Genomic DNA, 27,986 nt, shown 5'->3' on the forward strand with positions numbered 1-27,986 from the left:
GATGTTCGATGAAATTGTTACAATCTTACCAAGTCACTTGAACCCTAAACCGCTGGTAATAGCTGAGAAATTTAGATTTTACAGAAGAAACCATTCAAAGGATGATAGCGTTTCTTAATACATTGCAGAACTGCTCAAACTTTCCTAATACTGTGACTTTAGAGCTGGAATTTCTGATACATTAAGGGACAGGCTTGCATGTGGTATGCATAGTCAATGCACTCAAAAGAGGCTACTGTTAGAAAGGGTCCTAAGTTTAGAATGTGAAACACACAAAATATCCCTTAAATGTGCAAAAATTCAAAGACGTTATTGATGTGACAAATCCTCCTACGACGAAAATGACTGCTGGTTCAAAGAAAATGTTTGCAGAAAGTATCACTGACAAGGTCACATAAAGCATAGAGTGTGTAAGTCAGATGAAAGGCACAACTGAAGAGAAAAACAACACAGAGTGAAAAGTTTCAAACGCAAAACCAAACAAATGCATAAAGTGACTCAATGTGAAACTGAATCAGACAACACAGAGTATGACAAAGGTGGGCTGTCATTCTTATCAGTCATAATAGATATGTCCGGTGTAAAACTGAAAATGGAGATGGATACAGGGTTAGCTTAGTCTATAATTTCAGAGGCTGACTATTTTCTAAGCCAATGAAGTCAACCACATCAGAAAAGTCTGTTTCCACTGAGGATTGTCTTCACTAGATATGACCTACCCAAACAAATTGTGGTTGACAATGGACCACAATACACATCAGAAGTGCTCAAACTATTCATGAAGAAAAATGGCATCAAACATTTCAAGTCAGCTCCTAACCACCCAGCAATGAATTGGTTAACTGAAAGTGTCATGGTCCGGTCCGTGAAGTTTGCATTCCGGTTCACCGTCCGGTCCATCATTCCCTATTCCAGGTTTTCTGGTTTCCTCCAGTTTCTGCTGAGGCAGCTGATTCTCATTTGGGCTGACTTCAGGATTCAGCCTCTGGCTGCTGGACTGTTCCCTTCCTTCTGTATCCCTGACAGTTGCCACGGCAAGTTCCCTCGCTGGTTACCATGACAAGTTCCCTTGGCAGCCACCCTGGCCCTGTATCCTGAAAAGCATCCCCGCCCCTGCATTCAAGAAAGGAACCCGGCCCTGCATCCTGGAAAGCATCCTGGCCCTATGTCCTAGAAGGGTTCTGGTGGCTCCGAACTCCAAGAAGGAGTCCTGGCTCTGAGCCCCAGGAAGGAGTCCTGGTCCGAGCCCCAAGAAGGAGTCCTGGCTCCGAGCCCCGCCAAGTACCCAAGAGCCCAGCCAAGCCCAGTCCGAGTACCCAAGAGCCCAGCCAAGCCTAGTCCAAGTGCCGAGCCCAGCCAAGTATCCAAGAGCTGAGCCAAGCCAGGTCCTGGAGCCACATCCCATCCAGAAGTACCTCGTCCAGTCCAAGAGTCAAGAGCCCAGCCCAGCTGAATCCGGAATTCCACACCCAGCCCAGCTGAGTGCAGAATTCCACACCCAGCCCAGTGCTGGAGTACCTTATCCTGTGCTGGGAATTCCTTGTCCCATCCTGGAGTCTCTCGTCATGCCCAAGAACCTCTCCTTGTCCAAGCCTCATCCTTGAGCCTCGTCCAGTCCATGTCAAGGCTTTGTATTCCCTGTAATATTTTTGTGTCTCGTCTGCTCCTAGTCCCGAGTCCTCGCCTGGATCCGGATTCCGAGCCCGAATCAAGCCCATGTTCCGGGTTCCTGTCCAGTCTCTGACTCGGAGTCCTAGTCCAGGCTCCTTGTTTCAAGTTCCTCATCCAGGTTCTATGCTCCCAGTCCAAGTCCTAGCCCAGGCCCGGTGTCCTTGTCTCGTCCAGGGTCTGTGTCCATGTCCAGCATTGTTTCCTCCCGACTTCCCTTACCTTCTTGACACTCCTAGTCCAGTTCCTAGTACATCAGTGTCTGTGCCTTGCATTTGGGTCTGTCACTAGCGCCCCCTTATGACAGAAAGGTGTATCCAAACCTTCAAGGAGTCCATTAAAGCAAAGAATAAGGAGGATATTTCTCAACAGCATGAGGTTGACAACTTTATGTGTATCGGAACTCTGCTCATGCGATGGCAAATCAAACACCCGAAATCCTGCTCCTGAGCAGGAGTCTGAGCTCTTGCATAGACCTCCTGTATCCAGATCTGTGGAGGGATGAGCAGAATAAACTGATCAGCCAGTTGCCAAATGAATCAATTAGGAGCTTCGAGATAGGACAGGAGGTTCTAGCATGTGATTACTGAGAAGAGAAGTGGACACCCAGTAGGATAGATGTAAGAACTGGACCATTGATGTACACAATGGATGTTGAAGATCAGACCTGGAGATGTCATATGGACCAGATACTGGATGCTCAACCGAAGAATATACCTGAGTTGACTTCATCCAACAGGACGGACACATTACAGCCACTGGACTTACCTCTCAGTGATGATCATGTCACTAACAGCAATGTGACACCTGCAACAGGAAAAGTTGTCTTTGACAAGACACCTGCCAAGCCTGATGCCACTCCACAGGTCCAAAGACGCTATCCTGAAAGAAGCAGAGCACCACCTAAAAGATTGAATCTTTAGTATAGTGAAGATAGTTATGGACTGTAATTGTGAAAACATGTTTATTTGAACATAGTCTGTTAAAGGAAAGTTGAATGTTTTGTTACATATACAGTTTTATGTTACATTAATCCAAAGGGGGAAGAAGCGTAATGTAAGGATTACTTCCATAAGACATCGATTAGGCCATCTAGCCCATCGAGTCTGCTCCACCATTCAATCATGACTGATCCTTTTTTTTAATCTCCTCCTCAACCCCAGCTCCCGGTCTTTTCCCCGTAACCTTTGATCTCATGTGCAATCAAGAGCCTGTCAAACTCTGCCTTAAAATACACCCAAGGACCTGGCCTCCATAGCTGCATGTGGCAACAAATTCCACAAATTCACCACCATTTGACTAAAGAAATTTCTCTGTATCTCTGTTTTAAAAGGGTGCCCCTCTATCCTGAGTCTGTGCCCTCTTGTCTTAGACTTTCCCACCGTGGGAAACAGCCTTTCCACATCTACTCTGTCTAGGCCTTTCAACATTCAAAAGGTTTCAATGAGATTCCCCCCATCTTTCTGAACTCCAACGAGTACAAACCCAGAGCCATCAAACATTCCTCAGATGATAACCCCTTTCATTCCTAGAATCATCCTTGGGAACTTCCTCCGGACCCTCTCCAATGCTAGCACATATTTTCTAAGATGAGGGGCCCATGTTCACAATACTCAAGGTGAGGCCTCACCAGTGCCTATTAAAGTCTCGGTATCACATCCTTGCCCTTGTATTCTAAACCTCTTGAAATGAATGCTAACATGGCCTCTAGCTTCCTCACCACTGACTCAACCTGCAAGTCCCTCTGCATCTCAGATTCCTGGAATTTCTCCCTGTTTAGAAAATAGTCCACACATTTATTTCTACTATGAAAATGCATGACCACACATTTTCAACATTGTATTTCATTTGCCACTTTCTTGTCCATTCTCCTAATCTGTCTAAGTCTTCTGCATCCTACCTATTTCCTCAACACTACCTGCCCTCCACCAATCTTCGTATCATCTGTAAAGTTGGCAACAAAGCCATCTATTCCATCATCTAAATCATTTATGTACAGCATAACAAGAAGCGGTCCCAACACCAACCCCTGCGGAACACCTCTAGTCACTGGCAGCCAACCAGAAAATGATCCTTATATTCCCACTTGCTGCCTCCTACCAGTCAGACAATGTTCTAACCATGTTGGTAACATTCCTGTAATACCATGGTCTCTAAACTTGGTAAGCAGCCCCATGTGTGGCACCTTGTCAAAGGCCTCCTGAAAGTGCAAAGAGACATCTACTGCATCCCCTTTATCTATCCTACTTGTAATCTCCTCAAAGAATTCCAATAGGTTCATCAGGCAGGATTTTCCCCGAAGGAAACTATGCTGACTTTGTACTATCTTGTCCTGTGTCACCAAGTACTCCATCACCTCATCCTTAACAATTGACTCCAACATCTTCCTAACCAATTGAGGTCAGGCTAACTGGTCTATAATTTCCTTTTTGCTGCCTTCCTCCTTAAAGAGTGGAGTGACATTTGCAATTTTCCAGTCCTCAGGCACCATGCCAGACTCCAATGATTTTTGAAAGATCATTTCTAATGCCACCACAATCTTTGAACCTACCTCTTTCAGAATACTAGGGTGCAGTTCCTCTGGTTGGGTGACTTATATACCTTTAGGTCTTTCAGCTTTTTGAGCACCTTCTCTCTTGTAAGAGTAACTGCACCCACTTCTCTTCCTTCACACACTACAACATCAGGCACACTGCTAGTGTCTTCCACAGTGAAGACTAATGCAGAATACTCATTTAGTTCATCAGCCATCTCCTTGTCCCCCATTATTATTTCTCTTGCCTCATTTTCTAGTGGTCCTATATCCACTCTCATTTCTTTCATTTTGAAAAAAACTTTTACTAACCACTTTGATGTTATTTGCTGGCTTGCTTTCATATTTCATCTTTTCCCTTCTAAGGATTTTTTTTAGCTGCTCTCTGTAGGTTTTTAAAAACTTCCCAATCCTCTAACTCCCTACTAATTTTTGCTTTGTTGTATGCCCTTTCTTTTGCTTTTATAATAGCTTTGACTTCCCTTGTCAGCCACTGTTCTACTATTTTACCATTAGATTATTTCTTCATTTTTGGAATACACATTTCCTGCACCTCCCTCATTTTCCCCAGAAACGCACGCCATTGCTGCTCTGCTGACATCCCTGCCAGCAGCTCGTTCCAATTTATTTTGGCCAACTCCTCTCTCATACCACTGTAATTTCCCTTACTCCACTGAAATATTTCTACATCAGACTTTAATTTCTCTCTATCAAATTTCAAGTTGAACACAATCTTATTGTGATCACTGGTTCCTAAGGTTTCTTTTACTTTAAGCTCCCTAATCCCCTCTGGTTCATTACATAACACCCAATCCAGATTAGCTGATCCCCTAGTAGGCTCAACAATGAACTGCTCTGAAAAGCTATCTCTTAGGCATTCAACAAACTCTCTCTCTTGAGAGCCATTACCAACCTGATTTTCCACCTGCATATTAAAATCTCCCATCACTACTATAACATTTCCTTTTTGATTCGCCTTTTCTATTTCCTGCTGTAACCTGTGGTCCGCCTCCCAGCCACTGTTAGGAGGCCTGTATATAACTGCCATCAACATCCTTTAACCCGTGCGTTTTCTTAACTCAATCCACAAGGATTCAACATCTTCCAATCCTATGTCACACCTTTCTACTGATTTGATGCTATTCTTTACTAGTAGAGCCACACCACCCCCTCTGCCTACCTTCTTACCCCTCTGATATAATGTGTAAACTTGGACATGCAGCTCCCAACTACAACCATTCTTCAGCTATGATTCAGTGATGGCCACAACATCATACCTGGCAATCTGTAACATTGCAACGAGACCATACACCTTATTTCTTATACTATGCACATTTAGGTACAACACCTTGAGTACCATATTTGCTATCTGATTCTGCATCCCTAATGATCTGATACTCAGCCTGCTGGCTGTAACTAAGTCCCCTCGCCTGCCTGCCCTTCCTGACAGTCTGACTACTGCTATCTTTACTTTTTTACCATCCATCCTATCCTGAGTCCCATCACTCCGGTTCCCACCCCCCTGCCAAGTTAGTTTAAACCCTCCCTAACAGCTCGACCAAACCTGTCCACGAGAATATTGATCCCCCTTGGGTTCAGGTGTATCCTGTCACTTTTGAATGGGCCATACTTCCCCCAGAAGAGATCCAAATTATTTAAGAACCTGAAGCCCTGCCCCCTGCACCAGCTTCTCAGTCATGCATTTATCTGCCAAATCATCCTGTTTCTACTTTCACTGGTGCGGGGCACAGCCAGCAATCCAGAAATTACTACCCGGGAGGTCCTGCTTCTCAGCTTTCCACCTAGCTCTCTAATTTCTCTTTTCAGGACTTCATTGCTTTTCCTCCTATGTCATTGGTATCAATATGTACCAAGATATTTGGCTGATCCCCCTCCCACTCCAAAATGCTGTGAACACAATCTGAGCCATCCCTGACACTGGCACCTGGGAGACAACGTACCACCAGGTGTCCCATTCATGTCCACAGAATCTCCTGTTTGTTCCCCTCACAATCGAGTTCCCTATCACTATCACTCCCTTCTGCTCTCTCTTTCCCTTCTGCACCACGGGCCCATGTTCAGTAACCCGGTCGCCATGGCATTCTCCCAAGAGGTCATCCTCCACAAAAGTATCCAAAGCGGTATACTTGTTTTTTAGGGGAATAGCTGCAGGGGTGCCCTGCTCTAACTGCCTATTTCCATTTCTCCTGACAGTCACCCAGCTACTCGCCTCTTGCAACTTCAGAGTGACTACTTCCCTGTAACTTGGATCAATTATTTCCTAGTTTTCCCGTACAAGCCAAAGGTCATCCAGTTGCTGCTTCAGATCCCTAACACGGTCTTCAAGGAGCTGCAGCCAGATGCACTTTATGCAGATGTAGTTCCCCGGGACACTCTGGGTTTCCCATTTTTCTAGCATCCGGCACAAAGAACACTGCAGCCATTTAAGTGGTACAGTAAGAGAGGGGAAAAAAAACCCAAAAAGAAAACCTTAACAGACGCTTTACACAGAGCCGACACCTCTTCCAAGCTGAAGCCTCTTTTGAGCCAAAGCTGGTCATTTCTACTCTCGCCACTGGCCTACTCCTGCTAATGGCCGCTCTGCTTATCAATTCTGTACTTTTATTTAGTTTGTAGAGCCCTGTTGACGCTGTTGATAGGCCATGTACAATGGACAAACACCCTCTAAGCTCCCTTTTTAACTAATCGCCGCCAACCTGTGAGGAATACCTCTTGGTAGAGCTCTGTTGATGCTGCTGATAGGCCACATACAACGGACAAATGCCCTCGAAGCTCCCATTTTAAATAACCGCCACCGCTCTAAGGTCATTTCTTTAGAGCAAGACTCGCCTTAGCATAATGTATGGACTGATAACTTACCAATGCGCATTGATCTGCTCTCTCTCTCTTTCTCTCTCTGCAATATTCATACAAGCTAACTTCACCTCCTGTGTGCATGCTTTTATTTAATTCTTATATAGTTGTACAGCCACAACAGGTCCAGTGACCACTATTCTATTAACACATGGCCCGATTAGCAGTGGAACACTGGAGAAACATAGAAACATAGAAAATAGGTGCAGGAGTAGGCCATTCGGCCCTTCGAGCCTGCACCGCCATTTATTATGATCATGGCTGATCATCCAACTCAGAACCCCGCCCCAGCCTTCCCTCCATACCCCCTGATCCCCGTAGCCACAAGGGCCATATCTAACTCCCTCTTAAATATAGCCAATGAACTGGCCTCAACTGTTTCCTGTGGCAGAGAATTCCACAGATTCACCACTCTCTGTGTGAAGAAGTTTTTCCTAATCTCGGTCCTAAAAGGCTTCCCCTTTATCCTCAACCTGTGACCCCTTGTTCTGGACTTCCCCAACATCGGGAACAATCTTCCTGCATCTAGCCTGTCCAATCCCTTTAGGATTTTATACGTTTCAATCAGATCCCCCCTCAATCTTCTAAATTCCAACGAGTACAAGCCCAGTTCATCCAGTCTTTCTTCATATGAAAGTCCTGCCATCCCAGGAATCAATCTGGTGAACCTTCTTTGTACTCCCTCTATGGCAAGGATGTCTTTCCTCAGATTAGGGGACCAAAACTTCACATAATACTCCAGGTGTGGTCTCACCAAGGCCTTGTACAACTGCAGTAGTACCTCCCTGCTCCTGTACTCAAATCCTCTCGCTATAAATGCCAGCATACCATTCGCCTTTTTCACCGCCTGCTGTACCTGCATGCCCACTTTCAATGACTGGTGTATAATGACACCCAGGTCTCGTTGCACCTCCCCTTTTCCTAATCGGCCACCATTCAGATAATAATCTGTTTTCCTATTTTTGCCACCAAAATGGATAACTTCACACTTATCCACATTAAATTGCATCTGCCATGAATTTGCCCACTCACCCAACCTATCCAAGTCACTCTGCATCCTCTTAGCATCCTCCTCACAGCTAACACTGCCACCCAGCTTCATGTCATTCGCAAACTTGGATGAGGGGGTGAGCCTATGGAAGCTTATATCATCATGAGGGGTATGAATAAGGTGGATGGTCATAGTCTTTTCCACAGAGTTGAGGAGTCTAAAGGTAAAGGATGCAGATACAAGTTAAGACCAGAGAGATCTAAAAGAAACCTGACTGGTAAGTTCTTTACACAGAAGGCAGTGAGTACTTGGACTGAGCTGCCAGGGAAAGTAGTTGTGGTGAGTACAATTGCGATATTTAAAAGGCATTTGGATAGGTGCATGGAAGTGAAGGGCCTAGAGGGTTTTGGGACTAGCAGGGAGGATGTTGTTGTCAGCATAGACTACTTGGGCCGAAGGGTCTGTTTCCAGGCTGCAAATAGTCTATGGCTCAACATTACCAAATTAAGACACCTTATATTTTATTCGGGGTGTATGGGGTGCTTAGGTCCTGACTAAATATCAGGAAATGCCAATAGCGATTACATAGCTTCTACCACCCAAGACAACTCCGCCTTCACATAGGACTTAGGTCTGGGTGCATGCTGTCTCACTGAAGGAGCTCTGTCTATGGCAAATGTTTGGCACCAGAAAAATAACCAGATCAATGGTGGTGGTGTCACCTAAAATCACTGAAGTCTTCGGCAGCAAGGAGATGGATTCCAGCCTTTGGTGGAGGATTGTCTTTGTACAACAACAGCAAAGGTTGGGCAACATCTAGTGTATGATTCCCATTTGGGAATACCAGTAGAGGTCAAATGCTCTAGTTAGTTGAGCACAGCGGCAACAGAAGGCAACGGCAAACCACTGTTGAAATTTTTGCCTAGTCAATCATGGAAAGAAACAATAGTAGGAAACCAGACAACAGTGTGAATGGGGTTGATTCCAATCAACAGAACAACACCTCGCTCGGTAGGGGTAGTCACGTGCTGCAGGTGACACTAGACCGTCATCCAGAGACTGTAAGCAATAGGGAAAGGCTAAGGGTAGCAACATGGAACATCCATACACTTTACCAGAAAGGAAAGTTGGACAACACATTAAGTGAAATGAAAAGGTTGGAAGTTGATATCTTAGGCCTGTCAGCAATTAGATGGATCGACAGTGGCAAATTCACTAATAGTTCTCTGAAAATGTATTCTGGAGGTCAACAGCATATGTATGGAGTTGGAATTACTTTAAACAAACAAGTATGAAAATGTCTTATGGGATATTGGGCAATATCTGATTCGCTGCTTTTAGTTAAACTAAGGGGTAACACTTTTAACATTAGCATAATCCAAGCCTATGCACCAACAAATGATGCAGATGAAGAGGATATCAACAAGTTTTATGAAGATCTCGACAGTGCTTATGAACAATGTAAATCTCAGGATATAAAACTAGTCATGGGAGATTTTAATGCCAAATTTGGACAGGAAAGGGTTGATAACATAATAGGACCCTTTGGATTAGAGGAGAAAAATGAAAATGGAGAAAGGTTTACTGATTGGTGTGTCAGAAACAACCAAGTGATCACCAATACTTGGTACAAAAACCATCCATGTAGATTGTGTACTTGAATTAGCCCTGGAGATAGAACAAGGAATCAAATAGATTTCATTACCTTCAATGAACGCTTTAGAAATAATATAACAAATTCTGAAGCCTATCCAGGAGCAGACTGTTGTTCAGATCACCATCCAGTAATAGCTACCGTTAAAACAAAATTAAAGAAACTGAAATGTGGAAAAAAGAGGAAGAAGTATATGTTGGGAGAACTTAAAAAAGACAGCATGCTTCAGCAACAATTCAAGACAGCTGTAGAAGAACACCTCAATGAAAACGTAACAACACCTATTTGGGACAGATTTAAATATGCTATACAGCAATCAACAGAGGAGATAATCTCAGTACAAGAAATCTAACACACCAACAAGGTGTGGATAACCTAAGAAATTCTAGATCTAATGGAACAAAGAAGGTTAGTGAAGAATAATGAAGTGCAATGCAGACAGCTAGACAGACAGACCAGACAATTGTGCAATATTGCAAAGGAAGAATGGCTGGATCAAAAATGCAGTGAAGTAGAGGCCATATTAACAACAGCAAAGAAGTGCACAAGAAAATTAAGGAAATTGCTGGAATTACTGGAAGGAGAGGAGGAGAAGATGGCGGTGCGACGCAGCGCGCGCGGCCATTCCGAAATGATATCGTATTTGTTAAATGGGGCGTGCACAATCCTGATTTGATGGAGACAGACGTGAGAAGCACAGTGGAACACCTGGAGAAACTTCTGAAAAGCCTGCTTCGCTGCCACTGCTACTGTGCGATCGAGAATCTCCAGAGGGGCAGGCCCCGAATCCTCAGCTTTGCCTATTGCCTGTTGCCAGGGCCGGGGTCAAAGCGCTCAGCAAAGATGGTGCTCAGTGCTCGGTGTCGGAGGGCTGGTCGGAGGCTCGAAGTTTTCGGACGGACTCAAGAGTCGGCTGTGGTCGGTTGTTTGCAGGGTGCTGCATCGGCAAGTTTGCGGTGCTGGAAGCTCGCGGCAGGGAGAGTTTCTCCCTTCTACCATCTGCGTGAGATGATGGGTCTTTCGAGAGACTTTGAGACTTTTTTTACCGTGCCCATGATCTATTCTTTATCAAATTATGGTATTGCTTTGCACTGTTGTAACTATATGTTATAATTATGTGGTTTTTGTCAGTTTTTTTTGTCTTGGTTTGTCTTGTGTTTCTGTGATATCATTCTGGAGGAACATTGTATCATTTCTTAATGCATGCACTACTAAATGACAATAAAAGAGGACTGTGTGTCCTCATAATCTAATCTAATCTAACCTCCTCTACAGGATGCATAAGATCAGCAGATGGATTCATACTAACAGATCCAGATAAAGTATGTGAAAGGTGGATTCAGTATATAGAGCAGTTGTTTGAGGATAATAGAGGGGAACTCCCAGATATTAAACACCCTAATTCTGGCCCACCTATTACCAAAGAAGAAATAACTAAAGCAATGAAAAGCATGAAACTTGGTAAAGCCACTGGACCCGATGAAATTTCAGTGGAAGTGATACAAGCCCTAGAAGATCTGGGCACAGATACTCTTTTTGAGCTGTTTAATGGCATGAGTCTGGTGTATTGCCTGACGATCTCTTGAAATCAGTATTTATAACTCTGTCAAGTATTCCTGGAACTATTGTCTGTGAAAATTATAGAACAATCAGTCTTATGAGCCACATAATAATGATTTTGTTGAGAATTGTTCTGAGTTGAATTAAAAGCAAGTTAAGACCAGAAATTTCTAAACTACAATATGGGTTTATTGAGGACAGAGGAACTAGGAACACAATTTTCATACTATGAATGCTTTCAGAAAGGGCAATTGAATATCAAAATGCTGTATTTTTATGTTTTATTGATTAACTAAAGCATTCAACAAAGTGCAACATGAAAAATTATTTCAAATTCTCACTAAACTAAAGAGACCAACAACTGCTTCAAAATTTATATTGGAATCAAACAATGGCGGTAAAAATTGATGATAATATAAGCAGTTGGACGAAAATTCAAAGAGGAGTTAGACAGGGATGCGTTGCCTCACCGGAATTGTTTAACATCTATAGAGAAATGATTCTCAGAGAAATAGAAGACCTAGATGGGATAAAAATTGGAGGTGTTAACATCAACAATATAAGATATGCAGACGATACCACCCTAATAGCAAGTGGTGCAGAAGACCTACAAATCCTCCTAGACAAAGTAGTACAAACAAGTGCAGATTTTGGTCTAACCATCAACTGTAAATAAACCAAATGTATGGTAATATCAAAACAGCGGGATACTCCCAACTGCCAATTGTACACCAGTAACCAAGAGATTGAACAATGGACCAGCTTTAATTACCTTGGTAGCTTCTAGATACTAGAAGTAAAGTAGAAATAAAAAGAAGAATTGCTATTGCCAAAACCAACTTCCAAAACATGAAACCTATTTTTACCAACAGACACCTTTCTATGACAACGAGGCTTAGGCTACTAAAATGTTACATCTGGTCAATCTTGCTGTATGCTTCCGAAACATGGACTACAACACCAGAACTCCAAATAAACTTAGAAGCAACAGAAGTGTGGTTTCTTAGAAGAATGCTGAAAATATCATATAGAGATAGGGTAACTAATGAGATAGTACTCCAAAGTGCCCATACAAAAAGATCTTTAAAGAGAACATTAAATGAGAGGAAATTTAAATTCCTGGGCCATGTCATCTGAAAGGGAGAAATAGAATGCCTTACATTACAAGGCCGTATGCCTGGGAAATGTGGAAGAGGAAGGCAAAGAAGAAAATATATGGACACTGTGAAAGAACTAACAAATCTAAGTGTGCGAGATATCATTGACGCTGCATGGGATCGTTTGATGTGGAAAGCCATGATCGCCCAAGCATGCAATGCACAAGGAACATGAAGAAGAAACCTACACAAAGGATGCTGGTGAACGCAGCGATCTTGGACTGAAACATCAACTGTACCTCTTCCTATAGATGCTGCCTGGCCTGCTGCGTTCATCAGCATTTTTTGTGTGTTTTGCTTGAATTTCCAGCATCTGCAGATTTCCTCGTGTTTGTGACATGAAGAAGAAATTTTATTCCCTCCTCCAATAAATAATAGAAAACAATTTAAGGGCCAAGATCCAATCTGGGGCGCTCTATTAATTGGGGTCATGAAAGATGGCAGATGATGGAAATGTAGAGCTACACACAGAGGAACTGGAGGAAATCAATGGGTCATGCAGCATCTACAGAGAGAAACAAACATTTGATGTTTTGGGTTAAGACTCTTCAACAAAAAAAATTCTCAGCACTTTATGAGAATATGGATTTAAGATCAAAACAACACATGAAAATAGTACCAGAAGTAGTCCTCCATGCCCCTCAAGCCTACCACGAAATGTCAACTGGTCATTTCCCTCCATAAATGATGCCTGACCCATTGAGTTCCTCCATCTCCTTTGTGTAGTACTCCATTAGTTGCGTCTTTCCAACCTAAGAAAGGAGCCATTTATTTCTATCTGACAGCTAGTTGTTCTGGTTGAGTGCCATCTTGTTGTTGATGACTCATGGTGAATCCTGTGGATAGCATAGAGTCCATAGTGTTTCCATGGCAAAATACAGAAGTTGGTTGCTCGGCCTTCCTGCCACCAGATACTGCTGCTGCCCAGGTTAGGACCCAGCCAGATTTGGACTCAGGACCATCAGCCTCAAAGTCTAGTGTTGATGCCATGGTACCACCAGCCAACCCAATGTCACCTACTTAGTCTTTTATTAGTGGAGGTATCCTATTGGAACCCCTTTCTGTGTTTTAATTAAGTTAAAAAATACCTTGGTGCTGACTCCAGTTATGGAATTCTTTATTCTGCTTTTATTCATCTCCAGATCCAGTGTCATTGTATTTTAAAGCATTTTTTATTTTCTATCTCTGCAAAAATATTTTAATAGGAAATGACGCCAGTCTTACATATTCCTAACAACAGATGCAAAAGCTGGAGGAACTTGTTAGGCTTGGCAGCGTCTATGGAAAAGAGTAAACTCTATCCAGAGGAAGTGTCTCAGCCCAAAATGTCAACTGTTTGCTCTTTTCCAGTGCTGCCTGTCCTGCTGAGTTCCTTCAACATTTTGTTTGAGTTACTTGGATTTCCAGCATCTGCAGATTCTGTCATGTTCGTGTCACATTTCCTAGCCTATTTGAAGTAAATTTTAACATCTTAAGAAGAAGTGCTTTAAATCTCAGATCTCTCCATTTTTAATGTTCATACATTTTTATTGTTTCATACACTTAAAATAATTTGTTTGAATTCAGCACTTCTGTTGGATTTACTTCCTTTTTAAATATATTGGATATGCTGAATGCCAGAACAAAGTTGGCATTAGATTGCAAACATTGAGCTCAAATATGCTGAAAACTCTGAGGGTTATCAACTAACTGCAATATGCGCATTAGTACCTACCTGTCTTCTGTGTAATAGACTGACAGAAACATACAGCACAGAAATGGACCCTTTATGCTCAATTTGCCCATGCTAACTGTAGCAGCTACCCATGCTAATCCCATTTACCACTGTTTGACCTGTATCTTTCTGTGCCTTTCCTATCCAATCAACTGCAAATGCATGTAACATTGGAATTATATTTGCCTCAATGTTTTCCTCTATATGAAAAAATTGTCCTTCAGATCCCCACCTATTCCTTCTAGTTCTAGACTCCTCTGACCGGAGGGTGAAAAAAGGATTCTGACAGCTATCCCATCTATGTCCCTTATAATTGTATAAACCTCCATAAAGTCACCCTTCAGCTTCCTACATTTCAGTGAGAATAAATCCCATCTATCCAATCTTTCCTTAGAACTACGTCCTTGTTGCATTCAATGCAAATTAAAGCAAAACTCCTCTGCACTTTCTCTAATGTTACCACATCCTTCCTGTAGTGTGGCCACCGTGACTGTACACAATATTCCAAGTCTGTCTGTGCACCACCCTGTGAAGTCAGCATTGCACTGGAAGTCAGATGCTTGTGCATCTGAACTCCTGCTCTGGCACCTGGACCCATCTTGTGGGTTTGATTATACTAGACCCAGTCACACAACAACCCACCTCACATCAACCCAATGCCACGTTTACCTTTTGCAGCTGATGGCCACTGTGGCCCTTTGGCATAGCTATGACTGTGCCAGGCAGTGCAGAATGAAGTCAAACTCTAATAGCTTTCTGACAGTTTGTATTGCTTTCCCTAAATCCATGAGATTTGACAGCGACATCTATCGACTATCGTTATTAAGATTTAAAAATCATCAGTAAAAAATAAGACATAGTATGCATATAACATTGGAAAATATATAATAGAAAAAAAAATTAAATACAAAAATTGAACTAAAATCAAGTAAAATAACATACAAGAGAAAACCTTCAGATGCTAGAATTCCAAGCAACACACACAAAATGCTGGAGGAACTCAGCAGGCCAGGCAGCATCTATGGAAAAGAGTATAGTTGATGCTTCAGGCTGAAACAGCCCGAAGGACTGCAGGACTGGAGAAAGAAAACTGAGGAGTAGTTTTAAAAGGTGGGGGGTGGGGGTGGGGGAGGGGTGAGAGAGAAACACAAGGTGATAGGTGAAATCTGAAGGGGGAGGGATGAAGTAAAGAGCTGGGAAGTTGATTGGTGAAAGAGACTGAGGCCCTGGAAAGGGGGGGGAGGAGCACCAGAGGAGGTGATGTGCAGGCAAGGAGATAAGCTTAGAGAGGGAAAAAGGAATGGGAAATGGTGAAGGAAGGAGGTGGAGCACATTACCAGAATTTTGAGAAATTGATATTCATGCCATTAGGTTGGAGGCTAACCAAATGGAATATAAATTGTTGGTCCTCCAACCTAAGTGTGGCCTCATCACAACAGTGGAGGAGACCATAGATAGACATACTGGAATGGGAATGGGAAGTGGAATTAAAATGAGTGGCCACTGGGAGATCCTGCTTTTTCTGGTGGAAATAATAACATAATATTCACATACACAGACACTTTAATGAAGGCTGACACCCTCTTTCAAACAGCTGAGGGCCAAGCTTAGGGACCAGATAGATACATCTGGATACATCCTATCCTCAATGTAGCCTTTATGAAGCATCCCTGGATTCAATGGTGCGTAAACAAACACAACAGCAGGTCAGATAATCCTGTGAATTCCATGCATCAGTAGGAGTGAATGTACAAAACTCACTGCCATTAAAATACAGTTGGTTGGTAGCGTTTATAGCCTAGTCACCTAGTTGTTAGAACAAATGGGCATTCAGAAACATATCGATCTAAAGAGCTGGATACACTTTATATCTGGCCATCATTACCCCTCCTTTACTTAGCAGGTTCCAGCAATGGTAGCCCTTGGGTTCCCTTTTGTCATTCTCCTAGATGTCTTCATCTTTACCCTTTCGTTCCATGCATCTGGTTCATCAAATGTTTTTCTTTATTTTTCTCTACCTCTATCTATCCTACACCTGATTCCACCCATCCCCTCCTTTCCTTGACTCCATCTGACTGTCATTTCATGCCTTTTCATTCCATCAATCACCTCAGTCTCAGCACTCCCCCTTCCCCCTTCCCTGTCCATGCTCAATCCTTATGCAGATTTTTGACCTGAAGCATCGATAACTCTTTCCTAAACACAAAATAATCTGCAGATGCTGGGGTCAAAGCAACACTCACAACATGCTGGAGGAAAACAGCAGGTCAGGCAGCACCCGTGGAAAAGATCGGTCACAAACAGTCCTTCCAAGTGAGGCAACACTTCACTTCTGAGTCTGTTGGTGTCATCTATTGCGTCCGGTGCTCCCGGTGCGGCTTCCTCTACATCGCTGAAACCCGACGCAGATTGGGGGACCGCTTCGTCGAGCACCTCCGCTCCGTCCGCCAAGACAGACAGGATCTCCCAGTAGCCACCCACTTCAACTCTGCTTCCCACTCCCATTCAGATATGTCCATACGTGGCCTCCTCTACTGCCATGATGAGGCTAAACTCAGGTTAGAGGAGCAACACCTCATATACTGTCTAGGTAGTCTCCAACCCCTTGGTACGAACATAGAATTCTCCAACTTCTGGTAATTCCCTCCCCCTCCCTTCCCCTATCCCTATGTCACTCTGCCCCTTCCCACAGCTGCCTATCACCTCCCTCATGGTTCCACCTCCTTCTACTACCCATTGTGTTTTCCCCTATTCTTTCTTCGCCTTTCCTGCCTATCACCTCCCTGCCTCCCCTCCCCAACCCCTTTATCTTTCCCCTTACTGGTTTTTCACCTGGAACCTACCAGCCTTCTCCTTCCCACCCTTCTCCCACCTTCTTTATAGGGCCTCTGCCCCTTCCCTCTACAGTCCCGACGAAGGGTTCCGACCCGAAATGTCGACCGATCTTTTCCACGGATGCTGCCTGACCTGCTGAATTCCTCCAGCGTGTTGTGAGTGTTGCGATAACTCTTTCCTCCCACAAATGCTGCTTGACCTACTGAGTTCCTTCAGTAGATTTCTTGTTGCTCCAGATTTCATAATTTACAATCCTTGTGACTCTAATTTTGCACTACCCCCAATGAAAAGCATATTCAATTTAAGAATTTGAAAGCTAAAATAATATAGTTTACCTGCTTATAGACCTCTCCCTTGCTGCTTTGTCTTCAAAAATCTACCCATTTTAGTCTGTAAAGTTGTTCAATAGTTCATTATTAAATTGTTTCAAAAAGTAAGCACAAAGAAAATAGTTGTGAACGCTTACTTTTGCCAAAGAAATGAAAAGCAGGAAAATTCTCATTATGCAAAGTTTACTTCAAGATAATTTGTTTATCTTCAATTTTTTCTCATCCTGTTTTTCTTAAGGGTAGTGATGCAAACCAGCCCCATTGCTAATCTATCCTTTATTGAATGGCCAATTATTTGTGTATGGGTTCAGTTGATGGTTGTGCACATGCCGCAGGGATCTTGCAGTCATGTGAAATGACGTTTCAAGTGTTTTGTAAAGCGATCCTATACTGAGCTCTGATCCTATGAGATTATGACTGTAGGAGCAAACTGAAAGATCACATGAAGTTGATGTTCAAAATAATAAGGGATTTGTTATTAAAAAAACCGGTGTACACCAGGAGAACAGTCAAAGCTGATCTATATGAGTACGCATTTGTTACAGCTTACATTCTCACTTGATAGCAGTATAGTGGCTACAGGAAGATTTAATTTAATAACAGACTAGATTCCTGATTACAGAAATACATGATTATCCACAAGTCTAACAGTAACATAACATTTCTATTACAAAAATGGGTGCAACCTCTGACATAATCAGTGAAGTTCCTGAAACTTGAGTGTAGTAGCTGCTGCATTCCTCGTCTCTACTTTTATCTGCCATTCCCTGTTCGACGCAAATCAAATTATAAATCTCAAATTTAGGTTCAATTGGTTCAATGGGTACATTTAATGTAGAGAAAGGTATACAATATATATCCTGATTCTTTTTTCGCAAACATTCATGAAAACAAAGAATGAATGATAGTTAAATGTTAGAACCCCAAAGACCCCCAGCTCCCCCTCCCACACACAAGCAGCAGCAAGGCAACGAACCTCTCTCCCCCACCAGCAAAAAAAAAGCATCGGCGCTCTCCACTGAGAGCTCAAACATGCTGCAAAACATCAGTAAAGACACAGACTTGCTGTAGCACCGACTTCTTGTTCACCTGGTAATTCGATATACCACAGGCTCTCTCTCCCTAATAAGGGAAAAAGTGGTGTCCCCGTTTCACAGTGAAAGAGGAGACATAACAAACAACTCTCTGATTTATGATGTCTGTCATGTCACTTTTTCTGAGCTCTGCACCCAGAGAATCGGCCCCGAGGCTCAAGTCTGTGGACACATAGCTGGCAGCTAAACCGCTGCTCCCAATGTTCCATGTTCTCCCCGCCACTTTAGTTGGGGCACCGGCCTTGAAACCATCTCCAGGGCCACGAAAATCCAGCACCCTGAAGGCACGCTAGTCTTTCAGGCAATGTCCTTGGCAAAAAGCGGCCATTCGTGAGGATCCTGAAAGCAGGTCTCATTCCCTCAAAGAACCAAAGTCAGAGTGTAACTCCTGGCCAGGGTCTTCAAAAGAACCTTGGAAATGAAAAAAAAGAGATATCAAAGATCGAAATAGAGCCGTTTCCGAAGACGCAAATAAAGGAGTCGCCATTTAGTTCCCTCTTGACTTTGCTCTGCCCTCCTGAACAGTATGTCACTCTGGTGAAAATAGTGAGAATGCTAACAGGTTTTGTAGATTAACAAGAGAAAGTCTGCAGATGTTGGAAATCTGAGCAACACACACAAAATGCTGAGGGAACACAGCAGGCTAAGCAGCATCAGGATTTGTACATTATTTGGTTTCATATGATTTGTACAAATATATAAGGAGAAACACTAATTCAAATCTATTTTGTGGGTAAACTAGCTGTGTTGTATCTTATTTAGTCTTAAAGTACATAGAGTGACATACTGTTCAGGATGCGGTCTGCTTCACAGGTGGTCAAATGTAGATTTGTGACCATTTTGAGGATTACAACTCTTCACTTTACCAAAATGGCCTCAAAACCTTGGTCTCCATTTGGTCCTCCCAGTTCTTCACCTCCTACACAGTTCAAATGAAACTCAAGTTACGTCCCTTACCCTTCAACTGGACACATTAAAACTCATGAGTTCTGTTATTTCTATCATTTAGACCTGTCATTTATGTTGTTTCTCTCATTACTACTGTTGTAACAATGCTTCCTTTGAATTACATATAGTTTTCACACACCTCCTTCTTTGCACCCACACTCCAGACACTCAAGATGAGTGTTAATCACCATTGCCTAGTTTGCAATCAATTCAACTCTACAGCTCCAGGAAAACGAGTGCCCTGGGCTACATTTTAAATTTAATCTACAACCCACCATGCCTGAAGATTGGTTGCTGGTGAAATTAATGTTAGCTGCATACCCTAAGTCCAGAATACACTCTAACAGTCACTTCTCTTGGCCCTTCTGGTCAAAAATAAATTTGTTCCAGGAAAGGCCAAATTTTAAGTAGGATCTAATCAAATATTGCAGCGTGACGCATGGTCAAGTGGTTAGGGCATTGGGCTTATGATCTGAAGGCCATGGATTTGAGTCTCGGCCAAGGTAACGTGTTGTGCCTTTGAGCAAGGCACTTAACCGCACACTGCTCCAGTCCACTCAGCTGAAAATGGGTACCAGCAAATGCTGGGGGTTAACCTCGCGATAGACTGGTGTCCTATCTGAGGGGTGGGGGGGGGGGGGGGGATGTCTTGTACTCTCAGTCACTTCACGCCACAGAAACTGGCATAAGCACTGGCCTGATGGGCCACAAGGCTCGGGATAGACTTTAAAACAAAATCAAATATTGCAGTTAAAATACAATATACTTTGGAACCCCTTTCCCCAATTAACCATCATATCCCCATGTGTATCTACATCTACGCTACCATCCCTAGTGGCTAACTTTAGGACTCTAAACAAAGATTGTTCCAGAAATTTTACCAACAGTCTTTAAAATGCAGCTTAGTGCAGCTGTCATCTCCTTCCCTGCTGACCGATTGCAGCTTAATCACATTCTTTATTTTCACCGCTTCATTCTCTGATAGCTTAAAACACTGCAGTGGCTATCAGTGGTTACTCTCTGATCAGGGCACCAGCAAGCTACATGTATCAGGCTCACAGGCCCTCTTATGGAGGTGTAGGAGGGGTTAGGGTGGTCTCTATTTGAATAACTGCAAGGACCTCACCCCAGTGACAACTCCCTCTGAGCAGTCCATTCAATTGCTGGCCCAACCTCTGAAAGAACCCAGCTCATTCATAATCACTCCCTATTCAGGCCGTGATGACGGCCTTCAGTTGCTGTGTGTAATTTATTTTCTCTCTCGGTCTGCCACACCATCGAACTTGTGGAACCTGACGACTCTGCTGTAACTTGGATCCCTTCCCATCTATTTTCCCCAGAATTTTTCTATTCTAAGCTACACAACTTATTGTCTAACTTCAGCAATCAGCCTTCACTACAGAGTACAGTTACAGTTACAGTTATACTTTAACATGCTGCTCACAGATTGCTGTCATGCTTTCTTGGTGCCTTCTGCATTTGCGTTTGTTGCGCGTCTGCTCCCATTGTCCGGAGCACCACCTGGGAGTGAAGCTTGTCCTTCCAAACAACTCCCTTACCATAATTTGCTCACCTGGCTGTGGGAGGACTATCTCCTCTCCCACTGGCTCTCTGTAATCCACAATATGTCACTGCTGCTTTGCTCAATCCTTGAGTGTGTTACATTACAGTGGTCCATCATATCGCCATGTAATCTTACTAAATTGTCAGTTGTGGTTTTGTCCTGTACACTTCTTGTTTTTCCGCTGGCCTCCTTGTAGTGATGTCTGTCCACTTGCTCCCTTTCTTCTCTTTACTATCCCCTTTCCGGTGAGCCTTTACTGTAATCACTGCTCCCTCCTCGGGCAGTTGCACTACTTCTAACGGCTCCTGCCGGAGCTTGGCCCCTCTCCTTGGACCTCCTGACATGATTCCCGCACATCGCCCTGTCTCTCCTCCCTGCTTGGGGCTGCTGTCTCTCTGTGGGCCATGTTTGTGGATCCCTGTCTTGTTCGCTGTCCCTATGTTCTCCATTATTTCTCCTTTTCCTGAGTTCATTATAGTGCCTACCTTACTCAGTGTGTCTGTCCCTAGGACAGTAACTTCATTGTTTGGACACACCCAAAACTTTACAGGAAGCTGCACTCCTTTGATCTCAAGTATCCGGGGCTGATTTTTCTCCACCCTTGTTGTTTCACCTCCTGCTCTGGTAATATAAATCACCTCTCAAGTCATAGGCAAGGGTAGATCAGTTATCAATACTGATGACCCCATGTCCACTAACACTTTTCATTGCTGGTCCCCTTATAAACCTCTTGTGTACACCTGTGGATGACCACCACTGGCAACAGAGGCTGCCATCAGCCATTTGTCTGATCTCACCAGCTCCATAATCTCCTCAGCAGTCAAATTGGAAAGGAAGGGTTCTGCTGTGGATTCTGCCTGCTTTAGTGAGTGATTTTCACACTTTCTTTTTCAACGCACTGCCTCCAACCATGGCCTGAGAAACCACAGCTGTAACAAACCATCTCCTTTACCCTCCCACGTCTATGCCAACAGTTCCTTGCTACATACCCCAGCTGCTGGCACTCAAAGCAGCTACATTCACCACAGCCACTTTAGGACTTCTCTTTCCCTTCCTTTGGTCTATCTCACTGGTCCATGATGCTATTGCAGAGTAAGTCAACCCTACCGCTATCCCCAAATCTAAATCTTCCTGGGAGGTTGGGTTCAGCCTTCCTTCAGCATTTTCAGGAAGACTGGGTCCATAAAACCATAAAACCTTAAGATATAGGAGCAGAAGTAGGTTATTTGACCCATCAAGTCTGCTCCGCCATTCAATCGTGGGCTGATCCAATTCTTCCAGGCATCCCCACTCCTTTGCCTTCTTCCCATACCCTTTGATGCCCTGGCTAATCAAGACCTTATCCAGCTCTGCTTTAAATGCACCCAGTGACTTGGTATCCACAGCCACTCATGGCAACAAATTCCACAGATTTACTACCCTCTGACTAAGGTAATTTCTCCACATCTCTGTTCTAAATGGACATCCTTCAATCCTGAAGTCTTGTACTAGACTCCCCCCACCATGGGAAATAACTTTGCCATATCTAATCTGTTCAGACTGCTCAACATCCAGGATGTTTCTACGAGATCCTCCCTCATTCTCCTGAACTCCAGGGAATACAGCCCAAGAGCTGCCAAACATTCCTCATATGCTAACCCTTTCATTCCTCGAATCATTCTCATGTATCTTCTCTGAACCCTCTCCAATGTCAGTATCTCCTTTCTAAACTAAGGAGCCCAAAACTGCACACAATACTCCAAGTGTGGTCTCATGAGTGCCTTATAGAGCCTCAACATGACATTGCTGCTTAATATTCTATACCTCTAGAAATGAATGCCAACATTACATTCACCTTCTTCACAACCGACTAAGCCTGGGGGTTAACCCTTAGGGTATCCTGCACAAGGACTCTCAAGTCCCTTTGCATCTCTGTATTTTGAATTCTCTCCCCATCTAAATAATAGTCAACAACTTCCCAACCACTGATGTCAGGCTAACAGGTCTATGGTTTCCTTTCTGCTGCCTCTCACCCTTCTTAAATAGCGGAGTAACATTCGCAATTTTCCAGTTATCCAGTACAATGCCAGAATCTATCGATTTTTGAAAGATCATTGTTAATGCCTCCACAATCTCGCCAGCTACTTCCTTCAGAACCCAAGGGGGCATTCCATCAGGTCCAGGAGATTTATCCACCCTTGGACCATTAAGCTTCCTGAGAACCTTCTGAGTCGTAATTTTCACTGCACCTACTTCACTTCCTTGACACTCTTCAATGTCTGGTTTACAGTAGATGTCTTCCACTGCGAAGACTGATGCAAAATAAGCGTTCAGTTCCTCTGCCATCTCTGTGTCTCTCATTACACTATCTCTAGTGTCATTTTCTATTGGTTCTATATCTACCCTCTACTGTCCTTTACCCTTTATATACTTAAAATAGCTTTTAGTATCTTCTTTTATATTAATCGCCAGCTTCCTTTCATAATTCATTTTTTCCTTCCTAATGACCTTTTTCGTTTCCTTCTGCAAGTTTTTAAAAGCTCCCAATCCTCTATCTCTCCACTAACTTTGGCTTCTTTTGCTTTTACTTTGGCTCTGACTTCACTTGTCAGCCACGGTAGTGTCCTTCTTCCCTTTGAAAATTTCTTCTCATTTGGAATATATCTGTCTTGCACTTCCCTCATTTTTTGCAGAAACTCGAGCCATTGCTGCTCTGTTGTCCTTCCTGCTAGTGTCCCTTTCCAGTCAATTTCAGCCAGTTCCCCTCTCATGCCATTGTAATTTCCTTTATTCCACTAATAATTGGACACATTGGAATTTAGGTCATCACTCACTGGATTATTCAACCCTGAGTACTCCTCATACGTTTGTTATTACGTTCTGCATAATCCAAGGCAGGCTCATCTGCTTTCTGAATCATTGATGTTATCATTTCCCAGTTACCCTTACCTCCCCCAAATGAAGCGACATCTCTCTTCATTGTTGGCCTTTCCAATAGTTTCTCCACGTGCCATCCTGCACCCGCTGGACCTTACCGTCCTGCATATTCCTTGGGCATCTTAGGGGAAGAAGAGGCCTCCTGAACAAATATTACATGACATTTTTATACAGTATGTTAATGATCAAAGGTAATAGCAGAAAAATTCTGTGGTTACAATTTATCTACAATGTATATCTTTAGTGTGCATCTGATGAATTTCAATCATTTCTCTGATCTTGTGACAGAATTCTGCATTACCCCAGGTGACCATGAGTGAGGACACCTCTGACAAAATGCTTTGCTTCTCCCCAGAGGTGAAAGGGTTATGGGTGGGTGTAATCAAGGTCAAGGGCTGGCTCAGGTCATCAGGGTTCTCGTCTGATGTTGCCTAACTTCAATCGGTGCCATCCTGATGGATATATCTGGTATAACCCCTCCCTCAAATACCTCCACACTAATTCTCAACAAGCAAAATATAAATAATGAATAAAAATTGAACATTACATACTTAAAACCACACATACGTACTTTGCAAATCCGACACATCCGAAGGAGCATGGGAGCTGGTCAGGTCTGGCAGATAGATTATCTTGAGTCGCTGCCACGATGAAGTAAAGAGTAGTATGTGCGGATCATGGTTCACGTGTATTCCGGATTCCTGCTGGCGGTGTCGTGTGACTATGCTGACCAGAAAAACTCAGTGAAAGGGTTTCAGCACTTGTGATCCACATCTGTGAATCCCTGGGAGATTCAATCAGATAATAACTCACATTTAGGTGGAGCTAAGGTCCAGGACTGGGCTATGGAATGAGGTATTTATAGGTGTTTCAAAACCTATAATACCCCTTCGTGGTTGTTCGAACAGATGGAGGGGGCTGTTGAAGCAATAAATTAAGCTATTGATCCCGATCCACACCATCCAGGGGTGGCGGGGTGTACTGCAGCAAGCAGTGGACCAGATGAACTCCCAGTCTGAGGGTCCAGGTATTTAGCAGTGCCCTGGCATTTGGCAGTATTGGACCCTCCAAAGCTGGAGGAGGTAGAGTTAACAAGGAATCGGGGAACTTTCGGGTGCAGCAAACACAGTGGCCGCTGGAGCAGGGATCCTATTTGAAGGATGCGGCAGCTCTCTGCCATTGGCTGGTTTTTGTGGCATGGTACTGGCTTCAGTATTGGGCACCCCAGTGGTCTAACAATAGTGCATGCTAGACCCCTGATCTCTTTTCACTGGGGCTCCCCTTCAGACTGGGCTGCGATCACAGCTGAAGGACCATTGAGAAAGTGTGCTGCAGAAAGGTGGTCCCATGAACACGATTTAGATAAGTACCTGCTCGTTCAATGATTAGTGTTGTAGTTATGTAACTTGGAACTTAACAAAGTACCTGTTTGAGTTCGAATGTTATTAAGTGTTCAGTGCCATAGATTTTGTAAGTTTAGTAAGGCTAAGATTAGTACTTGTTTGACTTAGATGCTTGGTTGAGTATTTCATCGTTTGTTTGTAAATAAATAGTTAATGTGCTTACTGCAATCAGTGCCTTCGGTCCCACTGACTGAATCTGCAAATCTGCTTCTGTGTAACAATCCCAATTATCTTTTTCCAGTCCTCTTTGGCTACAGATTTTGGGACCAGGAGACTAGAAGATAACTTTTGTTAATTAAAAGAAAACAATGGTCAGCCAAAGGATACCGTTTGGAAAAGCCCTCACGGAACAGCAAGAATCAACATTTAAAATCGTTGTCAAGGATTTGTGCAGAGAAGCTCACAACTGACTTGACTGAAACTCTTGAAGTAACAAACAGCAGGTTGAACTTGAGGTAGTCTACATGAATTTTAAGAACTTATCTGAAAAAAATAATAAATCAAAGATAGATATGAGAATTAAAAGTCAAAGGAAAGTGAGAAATTGGACTTATTTTTCCCCAATGGAGGAGAAAGCACAGGGTAATTGTGAAGCAGAATTCTGTTGATTAGAAAGCTAAGTGCTGTGGAGTTCTACAAGGCTCAGTACCAGGGCTTTTCCTGACATCTATTTTAATAATTTGGACTTAAATACTTGATTTAGGTAATGATACATGTGCTTCTTAATCAGACAATTATGCATTCAAGATGTCATTCCAGGAGTTGAGGAGACAATCTTGGTGATAGCTTAGTACAGTATTCTTTAATTGTATTCTTTAATCTCCTTTCCTTTGGTGGTAACATTTATTTGTCTGATTGTTCTGATCCACGTAACTGGGTAATAATAATAATTGACAGAGAACAGGAACTTTCACCTTGCCAACGATCCACTCAACCACCAATAAAGTCTAATTTATTTTATGTTAGTTCCAGAGAAGAAAGTGATAAGACAGCATTGTAACACCTATCCCTGCATACGCTGTACTGTAGATAATGAAAGACTAAAATTTTACCTTTGTTCCAGAAGACTTTGTAGAAATTTGATGCCTGGTAGCAGACATTGAAGCCACCATAATATTAAGGGTTCATTTATGAACGTTGTTGATAATGTAACCTAAACTGATCCATAGTTATATTATGCTGAGCAAATTTCATCTATATATGAGAAAGGCTTAACAAAATCCAAAGCAAACATACAGTTAAGGTTCACAAACAAGAGAGAATCACAGATGCTGGAAATCCAAGCAACACACACAAAATGGTGGAAGAACACAGAAGGCCATGCAGCATCTATGGAAAAAAGTACAGCTGACATTTTGGGCAGAGACCCTTTGGGAGGACTTGTACCAACTGTAGTTTTTTCCATAGATGCTGCCAGCCCTGCTGAGTTCCTCCAGCATTTTGTGTGTGTTGCACAGTTAGGGTTACTGAGTTGTAGCATGCTACATTTACAAAGGCAGGTATCTAAAAAGGGCCTGAAGGATCATTGGGGACCCGAGTCACCTCAACCACAATCTATTCCAGCTGTTACCATCTGGTAAACGGTACCACAGCATAAAAGCCAGGACCAACAGGTTCCGGGGCAGCTTCTTCCACCAGGCCATCACACTGATTAATTGATGCCAATACAATGGTATTTCTATGTTATATTGACTGTCCTGTTGTACATACTATTTATTATAAATTACTATAAATTGCACATCGCACATTTAGACGGAGACATAATGTAAAGATTTTTACTCTTCATGCATATAAAGGATGTAAGTAATAAAGTCAATTCATTGTAAAATCCAGTTAATGTATCATGATCCATATTAACATGGGTGAAGGTAAATCATGTTGAAAATGTTAATAATGCTGGCCTGTCACCCAAATTACAAGTTCAACCATTTTCAATAAAAAAATTCTGAATGTACAGCTGTCATGAAAATTTTAAATATATTGAGAAGCACAGGTATTCTTACCTGAATAAAGCATTTAAGTCCAAATTATTTAAAATTGTGATGACAATTTAAATATGTCCTACTGTATATATGGAGCAAAAAAGAATATTCTTTAGCCTACTTCCTTAGGAGGTGTCACCAGTTTTGGATATGGCCCAAGTGCGGAGAAGAGACACTGAAGCAGGTCGATAGTTCACAGACTTTAATGCAAACAGTGTTAAAGGGAAAAGAAAACAATAAACACTAGGCCAAACAGGGTCGTTAACTAAAACTCTCAAATGGAAAATGAAGCCTACACTGTGGCTGAGAAGAACAACTAAGAATAAAACGAATACCGCCAGTCTTCAGAGTCAGTTGACTCGACGGTCCAATTTCTCAGGCAAGGCGGAATGCAAGGAGGCAGCGAAGCAATGCTGTATCCAAGTCTTGACAAATACTACGACAGAATGAATGGAGTTAAGTACAATCACAATGAAATAATAATTAGCTGACACGCGCATATGAACGAGCATAATTGCTGAATCTGCTGTGCTGCCGAATCTGTGGTTGTGATAGTAAGCTAAAGAAATTTGGCATGTTTCTATGGACCCAAACCAATTTTTATCGATGCACCATAAAAAGCATCCTATCTGGATGCAAAATGGCTAGGTATAGGCAACTGTTCTGTACTCATGGTTTTCGTGAGTACTGCAGGGGGGGGGTTGTGGATACCGATTAGCTCAGCACAGAAACCAACCTCCCCTCGTTGGACTCTGTCTATACTT

The 27,986-nt window shown here is 42.9% G+C and overlaps 1 long non-coding RNA gene across 1 annotated transcript; it reads right to left on the reverse strand.

The window, feature by feature from the left end:
* Nucleotides 1–18,273: 18,273 nt before the first annotated feature.
* Nucleotides 18,274–27,653, reverse strand: LOC140186503 (uncharacterized). Its single transcript, XR_011882888.1, has 4 exons — nucleotides 25,404–27,653; nucleotides 24,409–24,621; nucleotides 23,850–23,979; nucleotides 18,274–18,820 (listed from the first exon to the last, which is right to left on the reverse strand). It is a non-coding gene; the product is annotated as an uncharacterized lncRNA (long non-coding RNA).
* Nucleotides 27,654–27,986: the final 333 nt, after the last annotated feature.

Source organism: Mobula birostris, chromosome 2 (genome assembly GCF_030028105.1).
Source record: "Mobula birostris isolate sMobBir1 chromosome 2, sMobBir1.hap1, whole genome shotgun sequence".
Classification (NCBI taxonomy): domain Eukaryota; kingdom Metazoa; phylum Chordata; class Chondrichthyes; order Myliobatiformes; family Myliobatidae; genus Mobula; species Mobula birostris.